Source organism: Oncorhynchus keta, chromosome 14 (assembly GCF_023373465.1).
Source record: "Oncorhynchus keta strain PuntledgeMale-10-30-2019 chromosome 14, Oket_V2, whole genome shotgun sequence".
Taxonomy (NCBI): domain Eukaryota; kingdom Metazoa; phylum Chordata; class Actinopteri; order Salmoniformes; family Salmonidae; genus Oncorhynchus; species Oncorhynchus keta.
Window position 1 is genome coordinate 59,466,621 of NC_068434.1, and position 17,285 is coordinate 59,483,905.

The 17,285-nt window shown below is 46.7% G+C and overlaps 1 protein-coding gene across 2 annotated transcripts in view; it reads left to right on the forward strand.

Moving 5' to 3' along the window:
* Nucleotides 1-17,285, forward strand: part of LOC118394133 (docking protein 4) — a 50,196-nt gene that overhangs the window by 8,146 nt on the left and 24,765 nt on the right. Inside the window, exon 1 of one of the 2 annotated variants that reach the window (XM_052462050.1) lies at nucleotides 4,179-4,476. The exons of the other annotated variant lie outside the window; for it this stretch is intronic. The gene's annotated coding sequence lies outside the window, so the exon portion shown is untranslated. Of the gene's footprint in view, nucleotides 1-4,178; nucleotides 4,477-17,285 lie in introns of those variants that run through there. 2 annotated transcript variants of the gene reach the window in all.

A 17,285-nucleotide genomic window follows, 5' to 3' on the forward strand; every position in this document is an offset into this window, starting at 1 on the left:
TTGATCATTTCATTAAGGATACCATCAACACCACTTGCCTTTTTGGGTTGGAGGGTTTTTATTTTGTACTGTCCTGTCTCTCTCTCTCTCTCTCTCTCTCTCTCTCTCTCTCTGCACGTGTGTGTGTCCCTCTTGCTATATCCACTTGTCGCTCCCTCTGTGTGGGTAAAAATGTTCTCAATGCTTCCAGCATTTCACTCCTTGCACTCACTCTTTCTCTACCCTCTCTTTCTCTCTCTCCATCTCTGTCCCTCATCCCCTCCTCACTAGCTCTCTCTCGTGTCTGCTACTGTGTGGTCAGGCCTACTGGCAGGCAGAGCTGTGTTGCCTCTTGTTTTATTCCATATCACATCCACAGCGTTTTCTTTTTTTCATGCTGTAATTTGGAGCAAAAGGCTCCCCTCCTCCACTCGCCTCCCCTGGGTCTGGGCTTCAATTGATTTGTTTTGATTTCAGTAACTTCAGTCCTCCATGATGGCGGGCCGCAGCCGGCCCACACCGAGACGCACTGCAAGGCCAGGGACGGAGCGACCATGCAGCAGCGTGTCTGTTTCCCTATGTGTAGCATGACTAGCTTTTCCCATGTCAGCTGAGGAATGTACAGTGCATCTGCGGGTGCAGACTAACTCCGAAGTATTTTTAAGGGAAAAGCTGAATTGTGCTACTGTAAAATGGAAAACATTTTTACATACGAATGGATAACGTCATCACGGCTCAATTAAGTGTGAATGCACATCATTTCTCTTCAGAGAGGCAAGCAGAAGGGGTTTGTGTAGTTTAAATGGGTGTGGGTTTTTTTTCGGGTGGGGAAAGGAACATTTAGTGTTTATGAGTGTGTGGATTAGTGAGTCTGTGAGTAAGAGTGAGAGCCCCCCCGGTGTCTGTGTGCATGTCCTGTGTGCTCCCCCGGTGTGCCGCGTCGCCATGTGTCCTCTGTGCGTCTCTGTGTCTGAGGCTGAGGCGGTGCTAATGGGACAGCTGTCTGGGCTGATGGATGAGGCCTGAGATGGTGACCCTGTTGGGGGGGGTTGTCTGGGGAGCCTGCCCGTCTGATGGAGCACTTGCTCTGTCTGCTTGCCACCCGAAAGTGAGCTGACAGGGACCTCTCTCTCTCTCTCTCTCTCTCTCTCTCTCTCTCTCTCTCTCTCTCTCTCTCTCTCTCTCTCTCTCTCTCTCTCTCTCTCTCTCTCTCTTCCTGACACTCTCTCTTCCTGACACTCTCTCCATTTGACCCCGGCCTGTACCACTAGTATGCCTTTGTTGATGGATGGCAGAACAGTACCCAGTTCCCAGTGACTGTCACTGTCCCACAGTTCAACAGACTCCCTGTCCAGTCTCTCTGACAGTGGATGTCCGGAAAAGTGTTTCCAGTGGAACGTTGCTGGAGATGCAGTAATGTTATGTGATTTTCCTCCAGTTCCACCATAAATATATATAACGTTGTATTGTCACATACACCAGAGAGGTGCAGTGAAATGTGTTGTTTTACATGGTAAGCCAGTAGTAGTACCACACCCCTGGAGCAAATGAGGGTTAAGTGCCTTGCTCATGGGCACATCGCCAGATTTGTCACTTTGTCGGCTCAGGTATTTGAACCAGCGACCTTTCGGGTTACTGGCTCAACGCTCTCACCGCCAGGCCACCTGCACTGTGTGATGGTCACAGGAGTTACTCCTGCTGCAGAAGGACGTAATCACCAGGAGCAATGAGAACTATGTGGACATATCGGCTCCTTTAAACAATTTTTTTTACAGGCACCGAAGGGGAGGTTTACTATGATACCGGTATGATCTGTTCCAAACTGCTGATCCAGGATCTGTGTCCTAGCTCAACCCCCACGGGGAAACTAGAGGAAAAATACTGTTCCTGAATCAGAGCTTAGGTCCTCTCAGCACATATATCAGCCCAGAGGGACAGCAGTTGTACTCTGAGCCTGGTTCATTCTTACATCCTGTGTTTTCTCACTCAACGACTGAAGAGTGGATCTCCTGAGAGCTCCGAAGCATTTATAGAGGATCAGGCTGAACTTGAATCATTTATCCTGTTGACACAGAGATGTGTGTGTGTGTGTGTGTCTTTGTGCTGTGAATGTACTCCACGCCCTTTAACTCCACAAGCTGGTAGCTTTTCTTTCTTACAACCTTCGTCTCTCATCTTTTCACCTCGGCCGTGTATTCCCAGATTCCTTTTTGCATTGTTCATGGCCCCCTGCCTGTCTGTCTGAATGTCATTTTTTTTGCACGCGCCTCCCTGAATGTCTTTTAACTATAGCCTTTTATCCAGAGAAGAGGTGAGTTCAGCCCATCGTTTCAGGTAATTGCATGTACAAGTTTTTGTTTTCAGTATCATTTTTGGCTCTTCAAAATACATTTTCTCTTTCCCCCGATCTCTGTTTCCTTCTGTCTCGTGTGTGTGTGTGTGTGTGTGTGTGTGCGTGTGTTTAACCTTTATTTTAACAGGGAGCTATGCTGCGTGTGTGTGTGTCTGCCTCAAATTGTACCTCCTAATCACAACCACAAGGGCGACGCCATACTCATAGTGCCCCTACCACCTTGTCATCTGTTAGAAAATGTGACAGCAGATCTCCAGTCTGGTGTGTTATCTGCAGTTCACATGAAGTTCACACTGAAATCACAATGTGGTCGCATTAAACTTACATGTCAGCAGAATGGGGAGGCTATGTGTTGGCTGGTGGTGTGTAGAGGGTAGAGGTTTTGATATGACATTCTATGACATTCTATGACATTCTATGACATTCTGTGACATTCTATGACATTCTATGACATTCTGTGACATTCTATGACATTCTATGACATTCTGTGACATTCTATGACATTCTATGACATTCTGTGACATTCTATGACATTCTATGACATTCTATGACATTCTATGACATTCTGTGCATTGAAGTATTTAGATGCGTTTACAACAGATATTTCCTTCCAAGAGGACAAGTGCTTAAATTCTCCATTCAACATTATATTTATGAGGGCCAAGTGGAGTCTGTAGAGGTCGAGGGAGGTGATGTAGACTCATTTACACCATATGTGAGTTAGTTTCCTCATCATCTGTTATGTTGTGGAGCTCAAACCTGCTTTTCCTGACCTGCCACTCCTCTCTGCACTGCTGCTCTGCTGAGAGAAACACAACCTGTGGAAAATATGTACTCAGCCTCTCTCTCTCTCTCTCTCTCTCTCTCTCTCTCTCTCTCTCTCTCTCTCTCTCTCTCTCTCTCTCTCTCTCTCTCTCTCTCTCTCTCTCTCTGCACTTAGAAGCAGTCAGTGACATCACACCTCTCCTGACATCTCTTAAGGTCTCCATTTTTAGACACATCCACCCTGTGTTGTCACACGTCGGGCCTGCCAGCAAGATCGGAGAGTGTGTATGTCTATGAGAGGGTCGATTTCTGGTGATTTGAGTGTCTCATCAGCAGAGATACTTTGAATATTGACTTTCAGTCAGTAAAGTTGAGCGGTTTGTAAAACACATTCTGTTGTAACAAGGGCCCGCTGTGCGAGTATCCATTTAGAGACAATGGATGACATGCCTCCCAAATCAAATCAAATCAAATTGTATTTGTCACATACACATGGTTAGCAGATGTTAATGCGAGTGTAGCTAAATGCTTGTGCTTCTAGTTCCGACAATGCAGTAATAACCAACAAGTAATCTAGCTAACAATTCCAAAACTACTACCTTATAGACACAAGTGTAAGGGGATAAAGAATATGTACATAAAGATATATGAATGAGTGATGGTACAGAGTGGCATAGGCAATTGACCATCTAGAGAGCCCTCCCACTGGGATCCCCCTATAGAGCAACACAGACTAGCCTCTGTAGGAGTGTCATCACTCTGTAAATTCTGTCCTGTGATCTCTCACACACTGACCTTCTCTGGCTCACTGCCTCTAAACAACACTTTAAAAGAGTGTGGAGAAAAAAAGAGAGAATGAAGTCAGGTCTGGTTCTGTGGCTTCAGATTGACTTCCTGGTCTCCACATGAGCCAGACAGTTCTGACGGCCCACAACGCCCGTACAGCGGTCACCTCCCTCCCTCATCCGTACGCTTAACACGGCCTTTGTCTGCCAACAATGCTGGGATTTGGGGCTGGTCCACCCGCTGGTGAGATATGATTACCTTTCTTCTCTGTCTGTCTCTGCCTCTCTGCCTCTTTCACCCTGCTAATGCCAATGTTTCATTCGCTGTTTGACTGGAAACTAGTCAGTGGAACTTTAGCCGTTGGCTACATTCAGAGGTCCGAACGTCCAAGGATCACCCATGAGGCACATGCTACGTTCCACTCAGCTCTATTCTTTGACAGCTTCCAATATTTTCCAAAATGCGAGTCGTTTTTTGTAATAATGTATTTTTAGCTCTTGCGTCAGAGATGTTCAAAGCTCATTAGCAGTCGCTGAAGAGTCTTGCACCATGCGGTCAGCAGCACTCCTCAGGGAATAGAGATGGACTGACAGGTAATGTTTTTTTGTTGATTACTAGAACTTTGACTTCTACACTCCTGCTGTTTGTGTGTGTGATGTGCCGTGGGAATGTGTCGAGGCGCGTTTCCTCTGATTAGCATCAACTGTTCTGATGCTAATCTGGCCTCATTACATTTCCTCTGCTGCTCTTTGGCTCACGGGCTCTCAATTTGTCTCCAAGGAAGTGTGTGTGTGCATGTCTATCGGTACGCGGATGTGTGTGGCTGACTGCGTGTGTGTGGCTGCGTGAGTGTTTTCCCGTCATGGTACTTACTACTGGTTGTGTGATTGTCCTCGTCCTTGTGATGGTTAGATATTCGTGTCATACCGGCCCATGGAGATTGAGATGTTGGGAAAACACTAACTATACTGTATCTCTAAAGTCTAGACATTTATATCTGAAGGTATGCCCTCAGTACCCTGCCCTTTACCATTACTCACCAGTCTGGCTGGCCTTGTCTAGCTGAGGGATGTTGCCCCAGACAGCCCCAAACCCCCAGGCATGACCAGACCTGCTCTCTATTGCTCTCTATTTCTCTCTATATATACAGTATATATATATATATATATTTCTCTCTTTCTCTCTCTCTTTTTCTCTATATTTCTCTCTCTGTATTTCTCTCTCTCTCTCTGAGAGACACAATTTGTTGACATTTTAGTCAATATAGCTATGTACTTACAACATAGAATGTGTGTAACATAAAAAGTATGTATGTGGATGATGTCAGGGACAGGCTATTGTCTTCCTCCCATGAGCTCTCTGTGGCTCCACTCGTCCTCTGTGTTTATATTTAGTCCAGTAAAAGATGATACAGTTAAGAGGCATTCACACACACACACACACACACACACACAGACAGACAGACAGACAGACAGACAGACAGACAGACAGACAGACAGACAGACAGACAGACAGACAGACAGACAGACAGACAGACAGACAGACAGTGTAAACCCTTCCTCCCTCTTTCTCTCTCTCTCCCACAGTCTCTTGCTGGCAGCTGTTTGTCTTTGATGTTTATTCACAGGAGTGTTGTTAAGGAGATCCTGGGAGTTGGGGCCTGCCTACCACTTTGTTAGGATTCCTCACTTCACCAAGGCAATTACAAAAAAACTCAACAACCTAATGATTTAAAGTCCCCAGAAAGCGTTGCAGGCAGACTGCAAGGTTATGGCGCATTAAGTTAAAATCGAATAACTGTCTGTTAGATGACAGCAACTGCTCTTTTTCCTCTCAATTTGCCTGAAGAGCTTCGGTGAATAAAATGTGTATTTTGTTTTTCTTCAGTGGTACCACAACCTGTAGATGATCATTTCTGTTTGTTAGAGATAAGGAGAACGAATAGATTATTTTTGTGGAGACGGTCATGCCAACAGCCTTGTGATGGGCTGTGTGGGGGGTATGTGTAGGGTGTGGGTGAAGAGGGGGAGGAGGGAGCAGGGTAGTGTACTCCCCCAGACATTGACCTGGCCTGGCTCCAATTTGGACTAGGGCTTGACCAAAAGGCTCTGGGTTGTGTTAGAAATTAGACACTGCGTCAGAGATTAAGCCCTGTGTGCAAACGTCCGAATTCAGACACACACACACACACACACACACACACACACACACACACACACACACACACACACACACACACACACACACACACACACACACACACACACACACACACACACACACACACACACACACACACACACACACACACACACACACACAAACAAACCCACACCCTCAAGGCGCCAGTCTCTCTGTAAGGTCTGTGGGCTGTTCTGTTTTCTGTCCCTGGCTTGGCAGATGGTATTCATTGAGTTGAATGGGGAGAGAAAAGGGCTGATAGTTTGACAGTGACTGTGGCACAGATTCTGAGGTGCAGTGTTCCCTAGACATCTGTGTAGTTACCCCACGAGTGTATGTGAATGGGGTGGTGCGCATGTGTGTGTATGTTGCAGGCGGTGTGTGTGGTGTGTGTGTGTGTGTGTGTCACATGCAGTGTGTATCTGTTGAGGGGGACAGGAGGTCGCTGGCACCATAATAGGTTGAACAGGCTGGTGGTATTGATCGTTGCGGAATCAGTGGAGTGATATCAAATACATCAAACTCACAGTTTCCAGGTGTCTTGATGCCGTTCCATTTGCTCCGTTCCGGCCATTACTATGCGCCTCTTGTGTTGAGGGGAGAGCACAACCTGGGGCAGCACAGCAACTGTGAAAAGATAATGTAGCATCAAAGCTCTTTCCAGCGCTACCTCCCTCTGTGACCTCCCTCTTTTTTTCCTCTCTTTTCTTCATCCCTTTCTGTTCCAGTTATTGCTATCCTATTTCTAACTGCATTACCCCCCACCACCCCCACCGCCTTCTCTCGGCTTGGTCAGGCCAAACTGTTCATTTTGCAGTAGCAGCAGAATCCACATCTCAAGGGGTCAGCAGTAGATTTGAGCAGCTTTAATAAACACCACCTCTGTATTTATTAAGGCTGGCTTATTGTCTCAATGGATGCTTTGTGTGCTCTAAGATCTGTTGCGTGCGTGCGTGCGTTTAGGCCTCTGACTGCTAAGTGACTTGTGTTTTCTTCTAGAAAGTAGTACAGCTTGCTGAGGGCAACAACAAAAAATGTCGGAAGGACTCAATTGACTTTAAAATCCTCTCTTAGACAATTCAAAAGTCTGGTGGTTAAACGGATCCCGTCTTGATGGAGAGAGAGAGAGATGGAAAAAACCACCCGCAGCACTGGAAAGCAAATATCACTGGTTCCAAATGAAGAACACGGCTGACTGTACTTTTGTTCTAGGGAGCGTTTTATTGGGTTGAAATTCAATCTCCCTTCTCTCGTACACCAATAGAAAGAAAAAGGTGCTATCTGGAACCTACAAGGGTTATTCGGCTGTCCCCCATAGGAGAACCCTTTTTGGTTCCAGGTTAGAACCCTTTTTTGGTTCCAGGTAGATCCCTTCTGAGTTCCATGTAGAACCCTTTACACAGACGGTTCTACATGGAACCCAAAGAGTTCTACCTGGAAGCAGAAGGGGTTCTACCTGGACCTAAACAAGGTTCTCCTATGGGGACAGCCGAGGAATCCTTTTGGAACCGTTTTCTTTCTAAGAGTGTATCATCTGTGGGTTTCTTCTGACAGAAAACATCTCTAGATTGTAAAATGTAAACGTGATTGTGTGCTGCAAAATGATGTTATGACAGGGTTCAAGTTATGGATGATCACAAAAAAACTAAGAAGTACAAAACTGCGATGATGCCTTGGTCAAAAGTAGTGCACTACACAGGGAATATCGTGCCGTTTAGAACACAGGGTTAGTGTCTGTCACCTGGCCCCTACCTGTGTCTCTTTCCCACACCCCTCTGCTGGTAATGACTCGAGGGTGTGTTTTCACGGTACCTAAAGGGTTCAGATGGCGATCTGTGTGTGTGTGTGCTTTCACTGCAAGGGTTAACGATGGTTATCAGCTCCCAATGCAGCCCAGACTCCATGTCCAAAAACACCCTGAAGTATTAGGATGGGAAGAGGATACTCTTTTATCGGTCATAAATGGGTTTGCATGGGATTATGAAGTTGTTGTGTGTTATTTTTTTATTGTGTGTGTTTGTTGGTTTAGGATATGTGGGGTTTTATACACGATGTCCAGTGATGGGCTGGAGTGTGCATGCCTGCCAGCCTCTAGCAATCTCCCTAGTCAATAGTCCTCTTATCCTCCAACTAGATAAATGCTCCATTGTCTCCCTGTTAGTATGTGTATGTAATGTGTGTGTGTGTAATGTGTATATATATATATGTGTGTGTGTGTGTGAGCTCGCTGGCTATGGGGCATTGTCTGATAGGACGCGCTTGCAGACAGAGTGTCTGGTCTGTCTATGAGGATGGTGTGTGTGTGCGTATGTGTGCGTATGTGTGTGCGTGCGCGTTATCTGTGACAGATAGTAGACGTGAGCAGACAGGGCGTCGTTCCCTAGTGCTGGCTTCAGGCGAAATATCTCTCTCCCTCTGTGTGTGTCTCTCTCTCTCTCTCTCTCTCTCTCTCTCTCTCTCTCTCTCTCTCTCTCTCTCTCTCTCTCTCTCTCTCTCTCTCTCTCTCTCTCTCTCTCTCTCTCTCTCTCTCTCTCTCTCTCTCTCTCTCTCTCTCTCTCTCTCTCTCTCTCTCTCTCTCTCTCTCTCTCTCTGTCTCTCTGTCTCTGTCTCTGTCTCTCTGTCTCTGTCTCTGTCTCTGTGTGTGTGAAAAAGAGAGAGGAGAGGTCTCTGTGAGCTCACTTTCGGTGGCACCCAATCAGAGCAAGACTATGTGTCTGTCTGCATTCATGCATCTGTGCCAGCATCCATCCTTGCACATATGCCTGTCCATGTATGTCTGCTGTCAGGACTCTTCCTCAGTAGGGCCATGGAGAGGTTGAAGCCGAGGTTGGTTTAGGTTGGGTGTGTGTGTCTGTCTAGTTGGGGTCACAGACAGGTGAGGGGGGACCTGGGGGACAACTCCTGCTGCCTGAGCTCCAGTCCCTCCTGTCCCAGCCCTGCCAGTGACACGATCCCTCCCTCCTGCCTGCCAGAATGAATGGAATCGTGTCAAATACATCAAACGTGGTTCTCGTGTGTTTGATGCCATTCCATTTGCTCCGTTCCAGCCATTATTAGGAGCCGTTCTCCCCTCCGCAGCCTTCACTGTTGTCCACATAGTGCTGTGTTATGGTTGTAGTGATGTACTGTGTGTGTTGTCCTCTGATAGATGGTGTAAATACGGTGCTAGCCAGCGTCTTAACTCTGGAGCCTCTTCTCTGGCGGCAAGATGAATGGCCTCTCTCTGCTGTCAACTTTATTGCTCGTTTAGCACTTTGTGCGTGCTCTCCCCTTGTCCCTCTCTCTCTCTCTCTCTCTCTCTCTCTCTCTCTCTCTCGCTCTCTCTCTCTCTCTCGCCCTCATCCTCATTCTCAGAGTGGTTTTTGATGATGACAGAGCAGTGCGTTATGGGTTGTGCCGGAGGTGGGAAGAGGAAGGTATTGGATGTGCCAGAGTGCCGGACTGGAGGAGCTCACGGTGCAGAGGGGGAGAGATGGTGTGTTCCTACACTGTGTCCGTGTTTACTGTGGGTGTGGATGCTACTGTTTGTCATAGCTGCTAGTACCTCACCTCTCCAGAGAACATGCACTGGCTTAGTTTCAGGTCTTTATTCCATCCTTTTCAAGAGTGGGAGAATGATCCGGCCTTCCGCCCACTCACTACTCCCAGCCCCAGGGGATGGAAACGTTGAGATGTTCTAAGAACATCTCTCTCGGTGGACTGTGTGGTCAGAACATATTAGAATATCTTTTTTTTCCCGGCCTGCTCATAGTGTAGAATCTCCCCCCTCCCCTCTCTCTCTCCCGGTGTTTCTCCCAGTGAGCCAGGCATGGTGGGTTAAACCCCGCCAGCAGTAGCCAAGCTGTATTAATTAAGAGCGACCTCTCACTTGTTTCTGAAGTCAGCTGGGTTCCTTTATCCCTGGGCATTGATTCCTCCAGCCTCCTACTGGGGATAAAGATTGGGGATAAAGACCTAGGGCAGAGAATCAGAGAATATAGTGAGAATGAATCCCCTCTTCCTTCTTATTCTCTTTGCGGAGGATAAGCAGGTGTGTGTGTGTAGTGTGTGTGATTATATGGGAGCTTCAGCAGATAAACATTTTTTTGGTGGGGGGTTTAATGGGATATGATACAAGGATTATGAGCCGGGGGGTTATGCACGATGTGATAGGAGGTTTAGGAGGATGAGGAGGATGAGATAGAATTGGGAGGGAGGGAGGGAGGGCCGGCGAAGGGAGTGTTACTGGGGCAGGGGGAACTCTGAAGGGGCATGTGAGGTGACTCCTCCGTAATGGTACTACGACAAAACACAAAGTATTTGATTTCTGGTTTTGAGGAGCTGTGTAAGTGTACGCTACAGGGTAAACTCTGCGGTGTCCTACATCCTGAATCCGTAAGATACACCGTGAGACAACACACTCAGACACTCACACACATCCACACGATATCAGTTGACTCAGCAGTAGGGGTGGCAGGAGCCATTATTGACTCACTGCAGCCTGGCAGAGAAATGGGGGAAATTCAATCAACCAATCACGCGGCCAGCTGAGTCTTCTTTCTTCACGTTATGCCTGATTTTTGTCCTTTTTGTCTAGTTTGTTTGGATGGGGACAAGTACAAACACATCGACACATTGAACAAACAATCGTCCGACGCATTGCACTAGTGTTTCTAGCTCACGCTAATTTCCCACGCCCATTTCTTATTTTTTATTTGACCTTTATTTAACCAGGCAAGTCAGTTAAGAACAAATTCTTACTTTCAATGACGGCCTCGGAACAGTGGGTTAACTGCCTGTTCAGGGGCAGAACGACAGATTTAATCTCTAGATGAAAACCAAAGGAAAGAAAGAAATAACATCATCAAAAACAGATCACACCAAATAACATGTCTGGACATTACCATAATGTACATCCGCGAAGATGTCTCTTTTCTTTCCATGTTCCCCCTTTTCTCCCTGTCCTCATTGTGTTTTATCGGTGTCCAGGTCAGCGCTGTGACTGCAGGTAATTCTCTCTGTGCTGACAGTGGAGACAAAAAGCTCCAGGCCGACAGAAAGCCCCCCTGTCTAGAAAGCACCGTGAAACGTCCTTCACCACAACATGGTCCAAGCGGACGACATGCGGAACAACAGAGTGGAATGCACCTTGCCCTCTCTCTTTTTCTCTTTCTCTCATCCTTCCCCACTGTCGTTCCAAATGTAGTCCTAGGCTGCTTTTATTCTCTTCAACATTGTCCTTGCCCCTGAACCCTTTGGCACAGCCAGCAGTCTTTTATTTGACGTTCTGTTGTTTGCCTTCGCTTGGTTTGTCTCCTTGGACTCCATTTTCGAGTTATTGTTCAGTCAAACCAATAGTTGATACCATAAAATGGAGTCTATATTTTTTTTGAACAGTTCTCTGTGGGAAGTGCTTTGCATTGCCAATTCCCGGGCTCCTGTCGAATGAGCAGCCAGCCTAACTTAATACCGTGCTCCTGTCGAATGAGCAGCCAGCCTAACTTAATACCGTGCTCCTGTCGAATGAGCAGCCAGCCTAACTTAATACCGTGCTCCTGTCGAATGAGCAGCCAGCCTAACTTAATACCGTGCTCCCGTTTGTCCGTCGATATCATACCAGAGCGTAAAATGGTAGTTTAATAAACTGCTGTGCATTCATTGATTCTCACTTCTACATCCACCTTTCATTGGCTCTCTGGATCCCAGGGGGGCAGGCTGGCATTGGGATTGAATTGGACACTGTATCCTACAATGACCTCAGGACTCACAGCCACTGGAAGAAATAGAGTGGAAGAAATAGAAAGAAATAGTAATAGAAATAGAGTCCAAACAGAGTGGGGCAATTGATTCTTGATCAATGATAAATTATTCTAATCTTGCATAGGCGGGGGATCAATTGTGTTAATGTGCCGTGATTGGCTAAACTTAATAAGCGCAGGTCCCGGTCCACAGTTGATCTGGTGGTCTGTTTTTGGCCGGGGTCGTTATGTAACGTGTCACGTGTGTCACGTTCTGACCTTTATTTCCTTTGTTTTGTATTTATTTAGTATGGTCAGGGCGTGAGTTGGGTGGGCAGTCTATGTTTGTTTTTCTATGTTTTGGGTATTTCTATGTTTCGGCCTAGTATGGTTCTCAATCAGAGGCAGGTGTCATTAGTTGTCTCTGATTGAGAATCATACTTAGGTAGCCTGGGTTGCACTGTTTGTTTGTGGGTGATTGTCTATGTTGATGGCTTGTTTCAGCGCAGCTCGCATTAGCGTCACGGTTGTTATTTTGTTTACTGTTTTTGTATAGTGTTTCAGTGTTCAGTTCTTTCTTTAATTAAACATTCAACATGAACACATACGACGCCGCATTTTGGTCCTCCGATCCTCCTCGCCTCTCCTCTTCAGATGAAGAGGAGGACGACCGTGACACCGTGCTGATTCAGATCGACCATAGTTTCTCTTAGAATAACGGTTCCATGTCCAAAACAGCCATTCGATGTCAAGTCTCTGTCTTGTCCTCTGTCAATCGTTTTAGCCAGCCTTGTATCGACACACTGATCCATTCCCCAGACGGTCACATGGTATGAATGTCCTTTTCCGCTACCCATTTTTAAAGACAGTTTAAGGTGTATGTGTCAGACTCAGCGAAGGAAAAGAAGAATGAAACGAGCTCTGAAACTTGGTGCGGCATTTCATTAGCCATTACTGTGACAGAGCTGCCTATTATCACCCCAAGGAGCACCCCTCTTCCTTTTTATCCTCCTTCTCTCCATCTTTGTTCTCTCTGTCCTTTTCCTGCCCACATCCTCCCCTGACCTCATCCCTTCTTCACAGCAGTCTGTCTGTCCTCATTAAGCCAGGGGATAGATGGAGGGAGTAGACGGAGGGAGGGGGCGTTCCCTGGGCCTTTTCCCAGCTCTCCTCCCAGGGGGTCTGTTTGTGGAGTCAAATAATAATTGGTGTGTGTTTATGTGTGTGTGTGCGTGCGTGCGTGGTGTGTGTTTATGTGTGTGTGTGTGAGTGCGTGGTGTGTGTTTATTTGTGTGCGTGGTGTGTGTTTATGTGTGTGTGTGCGTGCGTGGTGTGTGTTTATGTGTGTGCGTGGTGTGTGTTTATGTGTGTGTGTGTGTGCGTGCATGGTGTGTGTTTGTGTGTGTGTGAGTGCGTGGTGTGCGTGCATATGTGGACAAGGAGTAATACCGGTAGTCTGAAGAAACTGCACAGTCTGACGAAAGCTCATGAGATACAGAGATTTTGGCAGGTTGAAAGAGTTTCTCTTGTGACACTTTAGTGGCGTACCTGTCTGGGGTGTTCTTTTGACTCTATTAATGATATCAAGATGGCGGAGTAAGCTTGGATGAGCCCTTAAACACTGGCTCTTACTGGAGCAACAACAATAACTCACTAACCTTCACAAGTGGAAGTTACCAGTTGCCCTCTTCCTGAGTCTGTCTGTCTGTCTGTCTGTCTGTCTGTCTGTCTGTCTGTCTGTCTGTCTGTCTGTCTGTCTGTCTGTCTGTCTGTCTGTCTGTCTCTGTCTTTTCCTCCATCTTTTCTCCTTCATGTAATGGAACAGTCATTGGTATTTTTACTGGTTGATCCTCCCTCTTGGCTGGTACCCCCTCTACCATCTTGTGTACCAGCTGCTTGTTGCCCCCTGTGTGTTAGACAGCCGTCTGCTCCGTGGGGAGGATGCCACCCCAGCACGCAAAGCCTCTCTCCTGGTGAATGGCTGTCATATGATGCCCTCAGATTGTGGAGGGTGAGGATGACTCATCATTATTGAAGAGGTCCCATTTATAGAATAGGCTGAGTGACATGGGGGTAAAAACAGAGATAGACATACTGTATAATCAATGGTGAAAGGAGAGCGATGGGTGACATTGACGTGTGGGTGGAAGAGGAAGTCAGATCGAGAGAGAACATGAAGCTCTGGGGTCGTTTTCGTCGCCCCCTAAATGGATGCCGTCTTCTCCAAGTTGAAGCTGCTGAACATCACAGAGCAAATCTGAGAAAATCTGTCAAACTCACAGAGCTGAAGTTATTAACCCTATGAAGACGTGTACACACACACACACACACACACACACACACACACACACACACACACACACACACACACACACACACACACACACACACACACACACACACACACACACACACACACACACACACACACACACACACACACACTCATAGCATTACACTGCAGTCGATCTGCTCTCTCTCCCTCCCCTCCCCACCTGATCGATGGCTGGAATGCTCCATTCTTTTCACCTCACTAACCTCTCCAAGGGAATGGAAGTGAAGTGGCTCATGAAATTGACCTGACACTGACAATCAACCCTTTTTTCTGTCGCACTCACTTTTTTTGCCCTCCCTCCCTCCCTCGCCCAGTGTCGCTCCCAGAGAGAAGATGACATATCTGGATCTGTCTTGCGCCTAATGTAGCATGATCTAATTCAGCTGAGATGGGCACACCTGGCATCAGATTAACCTGCCCTGGGCACACCTGGTGCTCTGGGGATTTGATTAGGCTGAGATAGGCACAGCTGAGAGAGAGGATACGGGGGATTGCATTCACCAGACAGCAGTTCCAACTGGTACACATTGCAGGGAGAGCTGCTATGCTGCTCTACAGCTCAGCTGTTAACTCATTTACACACACACACACATGCATGCTCACATGTACACACACACACACACACACACACACACACACACACACACACACACACACACACACACACACACACACACACACACACACACACACACACACACACACACACATGCATGCTCACATGTACACACACACACACACACACACACACACACACACACACACACACACACACACACACACACACACACACACACACACAGAAGGTGTGTCTGTTGGAGTACAGATGCTGAGGCGTCTGTCTGTAACTACAACCAACGTCATGATGCTAGTGGAGTCACTCCCCTTTCCACATTAGGTTACATTCTGTATCCTGCTACTAACTCCCCCTATTCCTCTCGACTCCAGTTAGCCAAGGCTCTCCAACACGATCTGCCTCTTAGCCTCAAGCTATCTCAGGCAGTATCACAATAAGCATGCCCTCGCTCATAAGAACTCAAACTGACACAGGCCTCTTTGCCTAGACACATTTAGCCTCCAGCAAACACAAACTTCTTGCATTCTCTCCTCCTCCTGTCAGCTAAGCAGCTCTCCTGCATTCTCTGGCCTGCCTAAGACTCCTGTTGCCTGAATACAGATGTCAGATATGTGCAGTGTCTCTTACTTTACTGTTGCTTTACTGTTGCTGGTATAATATTCTACCAGTGTGTGACCTTTATTCATGCCAGCCCCGGCAAACGATCGGCTGCGAGTGATTCAGTGGTGATAGGCTCGTGGTATGGTGATAGGAGCACCGATGTGTGTTTCACCAGAGAGGATTGCGGCAAAGCGAGAGGAATAACTGGGCCCAAAATCTGTCTTCTCCTGCAGGTGGCGTTTTTTTTGGTTCCTCGTTTTTTTTCTTCCCCCGCTCACCAAACGAGGTGTTTTTGTAAGGAGGTCAATGAGAGTGGAGTATTTGGTTAGCAAAAAAATAAAATGACTAGCTTATTTGCTACCTGTGGCTTATTTGATCGAACGGAAGTTGTGTAATGGTTATGTTTTTACGAGTGTATTGATAGAAGTAGGACAACTTTGAAAAAAAAAACCCACTTTCTATTGAAGTTGTGCCTGTTGTTCACACGGGTATCTGCCGTCTCATTGGCTAGAATGGTCCTACCTGCCTCCTCCCGACTACCTTCCATTTTTGAAGACATTTTATTTTCATTGTTAGAGCAGCCTCTTGAGTATCTGGTCAATATATGCATAATGGGTCATCTGTGGTTTAACACACTTCCCTGCCTCTAGCTACCACACCTCCCTCACATCTCAACAGGGCAGGAGGTCCACGTAGCTGCTGGCTCTGTGTGTGTGGTTCAATCCATCTTCCAGCAACCGGGCAGAGTGGGATCCATATCGAACTCTGACATCGACAATACAACGCAGAGAGGAGAGAGGGAGCAGGAAGGGTCAGTTATCAGGCGAGAAGAGAGGAAAGTGCATTTCAAGACAGCCATATGGTAGATTTGGCCTCGTTGTTCCCTCAAAGCTGCAATCGGGCGGCGCAGCTCCCCCAGGACTGCCTCGCAGAAGACATTTCAGCTCGCGCGGAGAAGCATCAGATTGAACTCCCCGTTAGTTAACACTACTGTGCGAATTGTGCTCGAACCAACGCCACTTTCAATGCAACATCCTGAAACAAAACGAACTATGCAAGATATTTTCTTGTAGGCAGAGCACATTGGAGTAGGATTCTATTGCATTTAAAGGCATGACTCAGGCCCATACTGAGCTGGACTGTGTTTACAGCGTGAGTAGGTGCGCTTGTTTTGAGATCAAAGCGAGAGCTGCATCTTGCCACCTGTGCACATTTGTTCATATTCTTTGCTAGTTAGTGAGGTATTATCCCAGTTATAGCTACTTTCTAGTCAGCAATGGGGGGGTGGTTGCATCCCACAAGAGCACAAAACGTGTGCATTTCTAGACATCTTTGAAAGCAAGTAAGGTAAAGAGCTTTTTAAAGGGGCAGTGTGTTATTTTGAGACAGTCTTGAATAAGCTAAGTAGCCAATAGGCAGAGGGCAGCATGATTTGTGTGATTCTCTGTTGTAATGGTATGGGAATAATAATGAGTTGTATTTTGTAAAGTGGTTTCTTGCATCAAACAACACAACATTTTCAGTCCACTCCTTGCCTGAAACACACGTGGATCAGCAGGTTAATGTCAATCCCTACATGTTTTTTTAAAAAGTCTCAAGGAATGTAGGCCTACATTGAACACCACACGGTAGCGTACTTGGCCACTGTTATAACTGTAACTTAAAGCAGGTACAAACAACGGCGTTCACAGTAAACGTGCCAGAAGTTGCACAGAATTGTCACAATGTTCACGTTTGCATGTTTAGCAGACGTGAAATTTCAGTGACGGAATTTTTTTGGGGGGGGTGAACATTGGCTCGCCTCACCTTGCCACGTTCGTTGGAATAACTGGACCAATGCGCAGCGTGTGTAGAGTTCCACATGTTTATTTAAATGAAACTCACAGAAAACAATAAAGGGCAAAACGAACCGTGACGCTATGCGGTGCTCACAAGCAACAATAAACATAAACAAGATCCCACACACAACAGGTGGAAAAAGACCTGCCTAAA